The sequence below is a fragment of the Colobus angolensis genome, unplaced genomic scaffold, assembly GCF_000951035.1.
Source record: "Colobus angolensis palliatus isolate OR3802 unplaced genomic scaffold, Cang.pa_1.0 Scaffold7, whole genome shotgun sequence".
NCBI lineage: Eukaryota > Metazoa > Chordata > Mammalia > Primates > Cercopithecidae > Colobus > Colobus angolensis.
The window spans coordinates 27,997,067-28,005,329 of NW_012120709.1; the positions used below are offsets into that span (position 1 = coordinate 27,997,067).

The following is an 8,263-nucleotide window of genomic DNA, read 5'->3' on the forward strand; positions in this document are numbered from 1 at the left end:
AAAAAAAAAAAAAAAAAAAGACTGATTCCTGGGCTCCAGGCAGAGGGCGACAGAGCCGGTAGGCGTGGAGTGGGGCCTCTCAGGTGATTCTGACCTTCGGTGGGGCATGGGAACCCCCCCCAGGCCAGGTGATCTTGGGGGGTGGGGTGGGGGGAGTTATCTTGGCTCTTAATGACCTGCCAATGAGCCAGATGCTGTTTGTTGTTTACGATGCAGTTTGTGTGTTCAGAGGTTTCTGGGGTCTGTAATTTTTCTCTGTTTGCCTTCTGAGGGGAGGCACTCAGCCCCTCCGCTGCCTTAACAGTTCCAATTAATTGTGTCGCATTTATCAAGCTCCAGCTATGCCCTGTGAGCTAGAGAGGGGAGAGGGAAGGTTGTTCACAACCCGGGGTTGTGGTTATAGTTGATTGCACGTCAAGGTTATGTTCCTGGGAAGGCCACCCTCCCACCCACTCCAGGCCAGTGTCTTCTGGCTGTGGGACCTGCGTGGGGGACTGGCGATGGAAAAAGGCTTGCGGAGGAGGAAAGGGGACATCACGGGGAGATCCCTGGGGATGGCTGGAAAAGGAACCAAACAAACTGGAAGCCACTGGTTAAGTAAAGGGATCTAAGGACCTGTAGGTTGTTTTTGATTGCTGGGGGCTGCCCTGGGCTGCTGGTGTCTTGGCCACATGCCATGGAGAGCCAGCCGGGAAAAGCCTGCTGTGATGACTTCTTTTCTTTCCCTTGGGGGTGAGGATGGGGGCAGGGTGGAGACAGAGGAGGAAGGTGAGGCCAGAGGGCAGAATGCATGTCTTGGTGATAATAAAATTTACTCCCCGCCAGCCTGCCTGCTGGCTCCCCTGTGCTGCGCATCATTCCTGATTCCTACGACTAGGTCTGCTGTGGGGGGATGGGCACCTGGGCTGCCTTGGGGATCAGCTGTGACTCACCAGCGAGTTATTCTCATGACCAGGATGTGCCTGACGTCTCGCCAAGCGAAGGAGCTGAGCTGTTGCTGCCAGTGCCTGGTGGCCCTCGTACAAGTCATTTCTTGCCAGGGATTTTATCCCCCTACTGGGCTGCCCCTTTTCAGTCTGCTCTTACGAGTAAAAGGCACATCTAATAAAAAAAGGCTTTTCTAGAACAAAAAGAGAGAAAGAAACAAAGAAAGAAACAAACAGGTGTCGTACCAGGCTTGCCTTCTAGAGGTTTTCTTTGTAGAAACGCCCCTGGATGTTTTGAAGCTTGCCCTTGGTGCTCTTTCACCTTTCACCGGCCTTGGGATTGGTGAGGAGGCCTCCTGTCCTCTGAGCAGATCGATTTCAGCAAGTTGTCTTCAGACCTTTTGCCCCCTCTGACCACTGAAAGCTTTGCAACCTCCTCAAAGCATTATCTGAGTGTTACCTGCCAGAGGGAACATTTTGATGTCATCTTTAAGGATGCCCAAGTTGAATATTTGAGGACTTTTTATCCCAGACCCCAGGGGAACATGGGTGATTTTTTTTTCTAGGTTCCTAGTCCTTTATTTTATTGACATTGGCATAGTTTTCTATCCCCACTCTGGTTCAAGAGTGCAGATGTTTTGGGAGGGGAGGAAGCTTTTACCTGGGTTTCCCAGGGCACCTGTGTTGTGAGTTTCTGCTCTCCAGATGCACCCAGAGGATGGGGCTGGAAAGAGAGAGGAGGAAAAGGGAAGGCTTCAGGGACCAGAGGAGATTCCTTTAGCTGCTTTCTCTTTGTAGCATTCTGGGTTAAATAATTTATTTACTTCTACTTCTTATTTGCACTTCTCAGTTAGTGCTTGCCTGGACTTATCTATCTGGGAATGAGAAGAGACATTTTGGAAAGACATATTTTCCTAGGTCCTTCTCTTTAAAGTAAGAGTTTAAAAGTAAAATTTTCAAATTTTTTCAAAAAGTTTGATCCTGGATCAAATTAAATGCAGGTATTTAAAACCCCAAGTAGCGTCGTTAAGGATTAGCTGCTGTGTCCTTCTGCCAGCCAAGTATGTGGTACAGGTGTTTCTTTTCTCCCTGATGACATCTGAGAGCACCTCAAGGAGTAGGCGGGGAAAGTTCCAGAGTGCTGGGGAGAGGAAGCGAGAGAAGGAGAAAGGAGCTGTGGGTTTTCTGCTGCAGAGCCTTGATGAGAAGACAGCCTGGAGGGCAGGTTGGCCAAGGCTTGAACTGTCATCAGTCTAAGCCTCACTCGTGGGTGGGGTGGACTGTGTGGGCTGGAGTCCCAGAAGCTTGATTTCTTTCCACGTGTGCCTGAGACAGCTGAAGTTGAGGAGGCTGGTGGAATGGGCTTCTCTCAGACATCGCTCAGCAAGAGAGGCAGCCTGTGCTCCTGGTTTCAGGGTGTTGTCCTGCTTCTGAGTGTTGGACCACCTCTCAGAATTTTTTTTGAGACTGAGTCTTGCTCTGTCGCCCAGATTGGAGTGTGGTGGCTCGATCTCGGCTCACTGCAACCTCCGCCTCCTGGGCTCAAGCGATTCTTCTGCCTCACTCCCGAGTAGCTGGGACTACAGGTGCATGCCACCATGCCTGGCTAATTTTTGTATTTTTAGTAGAGACAGGGTTTCACCGTATTGGATAGGTGAGTCTTGAACTCCTGACCTCAGGTGATCTGCCCGCCTTGGCCTCCCAAAGTGCTGGGATTACAGCCGTGAGCCACTGAGCCTGACCAGCCCTCAGAATTATTGTTATTCCTGTCATGACTTTGCTTTCCACAGAGTGGGTGGAATGTATGGTTCAGGTGTTCAAATGCCAGTCCTCAGACAGGTGTCCAACAGCCAACAGTGAAGTAAGAAAATAAAAGGAATGTAGTTTTCCATACAGTGAAACAACCGTTCTTTATTCTGAGATGGCATCCTCCCTCAGTTTTCAGTGTTAACACGTCTTTAAAAAAAATGACAGCGACTCTAGATAGTGGTCAAATTGGCCTGTAAGGTGAGCTGCATAACAGACAAATCCCAAAGGCTCAGCGGTGTGGCTGAGTTGAGGCTCCGGGTTATGAGAAGTTCAGGATGAATGTTACTGATTAGCGGAGGTCTTTTCCTTCGGGATGCAGGCTCCTTCTGTCTTTGGCTCTGCCCTCCTCTGGGGCTTTGGAGTCTTCTGAATGAGGCCTGTGGATGGGGAAAGAAAACAGGACTGGATGGGGGCCAGGCTGATAGTGGCCCTGATATCTTCTCTCACATTCTATCTGCTGGAACTCAGTCCCAGGCCACACCTCCCACCCCACAGCCTGGACCAGAGTCTGCGGTGTCCTCAGGAAGCAGAGGAAAGAGATTGACAGAATAGCTGGTCCTGTTTTTGTGATGTCCTTGCTTGGCGGAATAGAAGTTGCCAACCAGTCCTCTGTTGGCCTTCCTCATTTTTATTTCATTGGTTTACAAAATCTAAAAGTCTGAGAACTAAAATATTTCCTTATTTGAGACACTTCAAAAGCGATTGTGAGAAGCTTCACAAGGCTACTTCTCTCATTTCTCATTACTAGCTGAAAGTGAATGACGGTACCACCGAGCCCGAGAAAACGTAGTTTGAACAGAAGTTTGAAAAGCATGTGATCTTTCTGGCCCATGAATTTTTTCTGAGGAAGGGCAGTGTTTCCATGCTTTGGTTTAAAATCTTACCAGTGCATGTCATACATGGAGTAAGGATCAGAGTAACCAGAGATTGGTATCATAAAGGATGAAAATAATCAAAGGAATTGGTTATGCCAATGAGAGCCCAAGAAGCCTTTCTACAATCTGTTTACATCCAAAATAGCAGGGGACTCATATTTCTTTGTGGGCAAGCTGAGTGTGACAGAATATGCATGAGGTGGGAGGGGAAGAGGCCCCCTTGGCCCAAATGCTTTAGATGTCAGAATCTTAATCGTTTCTGCTTGACAAAGGAGGAAGGAGTCTTGATTTAGAATGTTTGTTGCCATCACTTATTATGGATCCTAATTCCTATATTGATTTCTTTCAGGTTAGTCTGAATGATTCCCACAATCAGATGGTGGTGCACTGGGCCGGAGAGAAAAGCAACGTGATCGTGGCCTTGGCCCGAGATAGCCTGGCGTTGACAAGGCCCAAGAGCAGTGACGTAAGTATTGTGTTGGCTCTGGGCACACCTTGGTGCCATCAACATGCCCTTTTCTGATCCACTGGGATTACCATACCAGAAAAAGTAGTGGGTAATTGGAACATGGAAGGAATGAATTGTATGACAGAGAAGATAATCTACAAAATGATATATCCCTTGTTGGCTGAACACAGGGAGGTGCAGTCAGTGTTGCAAACGGATCCATGCAATGTGTGATTACCTTTGGGAAGTAATAGCGTATGGACTGGATTGTTGCATCTGCCCAAGAAAATACCAGAGTGCCTTCCTGGGCAGAGCTGCCTGCTCGTAGCTGAGCCAGGTGGAATCAAATTGGCCTTTCCCATATGCTGGTTTCTTCTAACCCATTATAGTGGGATGAGCTATTGAAACTGATTCTCTAATATTCTTAATTTCTATAGCTGGGTATTTATGATGTTTAGTAGGTTAGGTACTTTGAAGACACAAGATGCCAAGGGTTACAAACTCAAAGGCCTATGGGAGGCCACTTTCAAGTTTACAACACTCTTTTTTTTTGTTTGGAGTCAGGATCTGGCTCTGTTGCCCAGATTGGGGTACAGTGGTGTGGTCTTGGCTCACTGCAACCTTCGCCTCCTGGGCTCAAGCCATCCTCCCACCCATTCAGCCTCCCGAGTAGCAGGAACTACAGGTGCACACCAGCATGGTTGGCTAATTTTTGTACTTATATATATTTTTTGGTAGGGATGGGGTTTTGCCATGTTGCCTAGGCTGGTCTTGAACCCCTGGGCTCAAACGATCCGCCTGCCTCAGCCTCCCAAAGTGTTGAGACTGCAGGCGTGAGCCACCATGCCTGGCCATAACAACTCGACCACCTCAAAGAAATATGGTTTCTCCCATTTTTCTTGAAGTCTGTGGCCTTCTAGGACAATATATGTCATTTCCACTTTTGATGGAGATGCAGATTCAAGAAGCATTTTCCCGTATCTTAATTTGAACGTAGCAATGGATACTCGGTTCCGGTGTTGGAGAGACGAGGGGAAGGGGAAGGGCCTTTGAGGACCTGGAGAAGCGTGCTTCCGAGAAGCGTTGCTAGTCAGCTGCAGGCTCTGGTTGCCGTGCAGAATGCAGGGCCCAGTGTTGCCAGATCTTCTGGTTTTCCAGAGGAACCCCGAGGTCTGGAGTTTCATGTGAAAACTGCTGAGTCTTACAAGTTGGCAGCCAGTGTATAGTTTCTACAAACACCGCGGGAGCCAAGTAAAACACACGTAAGGGCCAAAGCTGGCCCCACGGCTGGTCCCAGGTCTGCGGCCTGTGCTCCGGACTCCTCCTTGTGGGAAAAAAGGAGCAGACCCTGCGTCAACCTGGGATCTGATGCTGCGGCAGCGCGAGGCTGTGGATGGAACACCATGCTTTACAGCTTCGGTCACCCTGCATTCTGGCCGGGGGAACCTTCTGAGGAATTTGCCAGCACTTTCACATCAGCCTTAAGAATACATTTATAATTCTCGAATGTGGCTTTGGTCTCTGCGAGGTTCCTCTCTGTGTATCCACTGTCTGGGTTGGGTGTGTTAAGAAGCAGGTGATGGGAAGTTGTCTCGGGGACTGTTTCCAGGGAGTGGAATCAGGGCAGCCACAGACAGGGAAGACAGAAGGGCTGGCTGTCAGGATGCATGGCTTTGCCCAGGGTGGGTTCTGAGCCATGGTGTGTGGGAGACCACCGCTGCTGAAGGCCAGTCTGGGTGTAGTGCTGTGGGGCAGGGCTAGACTTGTTTGGGACAATGACTGTGGCCCGTTTATAAATGTGATTAGGTTTTGCAAGTTGCAGCTGTGGCCACCATAGACAGCTGTGTCTGAATGCCTTTGGTGGCCAGGTGTGGTGGCCTGCTCCTGTAGCCCCAGCTACTCAGCAGGCTAAGGTGGGAGGATCCCTTGAGCCAAGGAGTTTGAAGCTGCGGTGACCTGTCATCGTGCCACTATACTTTAGCCTGAGTGACAGCGAGACCCTCTCTCTAGAAAAAATAAAACAAAAAATAGAAAAGAATGCCTTTGGCCCTGTGAAACTCTTCATAGGCACCTGTGTGTAGTCACTGTGCACGGGCATCCCTCCTGGGCACAGGAGATATATATATATATATATATATATATACTGTGCTATATTGTGTTGAGAAATCCTTCTTGGAATTTTTATGCATTTAAAAGAACTCTTAATCCAGACAACATTTTTTTGTGAGGTAGGTAAAGACCTTAAGCATTGTTTTACAGTTTTGCTGGACAAATAGGAGCCAAGAGTTGTAAAGAGACTTGCATGAGGTCACTCAGCGTGTCAGTGGGAAAGTTGGGGCTGATGAGACTCAAGGCCCAGTCATGTGCTTAGTGTGCAAAGATGTGGTATTAGTAAGGTGACCAACTTGTCTGGGTTTTAGCACTAAAAGCCCCACATCCTGGGATCCTCCCTTAGTTCTGAGTGAACCAGGATGGTTTGTCACCCTAAGTATTGCCAGTCGATTGAAACCCAACTCTTGCTCTCTCTCTATAGTTGGGTGTGTCTGACTAACAGCCCATTGAACATTTGAAGTGGGATACACTATTGTGGAATGAAATGAGAGACAGAGCCGAGGTAGACAGATCACCTGAGGTTGGGAGTTCAAGACCAGCCTGACCAACATGGAGAAACCCCCATCTCTACTAAAAATGCAAAATTAGCTGGGCTTGGTGGTGCATGCCTGTAATTCCAGCTACTCGGGAGGCTGAGGCAGGAGAATCACCTGAACCTGGGAGGTGGAGGCTGCGGTGAGCCAAGATCGCGCCGTTGCACTCTAGCCTGAGCAAGAAGAGCGAAAACTCTGTCTCAAAGAAATGGGAGATAGATTAAATGGGAAGGAAACGCAATGGCCAGAGTTAATAAGTAGGGTTGGCAGAAATGGCCTTCCTCTGTATACAAACTGTGTTAAAGGATTGTCAGATGCAACTGAGATGCCTGATGTAAAAAGTTAATGTGAAAAGATTGATGACTCAGAGGCAGGAGTTGGGGTAATAACAATCCAAATTCTCTTTAAAGAAGACTGAGCTTGGTTTGTAAGGTCCCATCAGCAGTCCAGAAGGGGAAGAACCTAAACAAATCAGGAACTGTGTGGGTGTTGGTGAGCAGCCAAGGTCATGCATATTCAGTATCTAAAAAGGAATGGCTCTGGAAGCTGGAATCCAGAAAGCCTTGCTCTTAAACAGGGGGGGAAAAAAATGAATCATTATCCACTGATGAAGTTGAAGCCGGTGTGGTTCCACGAAGAGAACGGCTCCTGCAGGACCCGTCTGTCCCGTGATAAATCGACAAAAGAAACAATACATGTTTATCTCAACTTTTCCTAACTCTTCGTTTCTGCTCTCTCATGATGTATTTTACAAAGTACTAGGTTTACAAAGTGCTCAGGTGCAACATAATTGGCTGAAGAGCTATCCAGAGGTACAGTCCACCCAGAAGATCAGAATCAACCAGGGGCTGGGTGAGGTGTGGCTCACGCCTGGAATCCTAGCACTTTGGAAGGCCGAGGTAGGGGGATCATTTGAGGCCAGGAGTTCGAGACCAGCCCGGCCAACATGGTGAAATCCTGACTCTACTAAAAATACAAAAATTAGCCAGGCATGGTGGCACAAACCTGTCATGCCAGCTACTCAGGAGGCCGAGGTAGGAGAATCACTTGAATCCGGGAGGTAGAGGTTGCAGTGAGCTGTGATCGTGCACTCCAGCCTGGGTGACAGAGTGAGACCCTGTCTCAAAAAAAAAGAAAGCAAAGAGTCAACCAGGGAATATATTGTGCATGACAGGACTTGCTGCCCTTGTCTCTAGAGCAGTGTGACATTATGATTGTGCCCCTCAGGATTGACTGGGAAACAGTGTCAGGTCTTGCTAACTAACAGCGGGAGGCTGATGTCTGGCTGAGCACAGGCTCTGAAATCAGAACACCTGGGCTGGAATCCCGGCTGTGCCATTCATTAGCGATCTGACCTTCGGCCAGGTGATGGACCTTCTCTTGTCCTCCTCTGTCGCTGAGATAGTGCTTGTTAAACCTTGCTACCCAAAGTGTGGTTGTGGTCTGTGGATCAGCCCTTGGGGATTTTCTGGGAGCTGGTTAGAAAAGAATCTCAGATCCCGCCTGGACTTCTGGAATCAGAACCTGCACTTGTTCAGTGTCTTGCCGGGGCCGGGGGGC

General features: G+C 48.6%; 1 protein-coding gene across 1 annotated transcript in view; it reads left to right on the forward strand.

Moving 5' to 3' along the window:
• Positions 1-3,987: 3,987 nt before the first annotated feature.
• The window catches only part of SORL1 (sortilin-related receptor, L(DLR class) A repeats containing), a 161,888-nt gene continuing 157,612 nt past the window's right edge, over positions 3,988-8,263 (forward strand). Inside the window, exon 1 of the mRNA XM_011926987.1 lies at positions 3,988-4,071. The gene's annotated coding sequence lies outside the window, so the exon portion shown is untranslated. The remainder of the gene's footprint in view (positions 4,072-8,263) is intronic.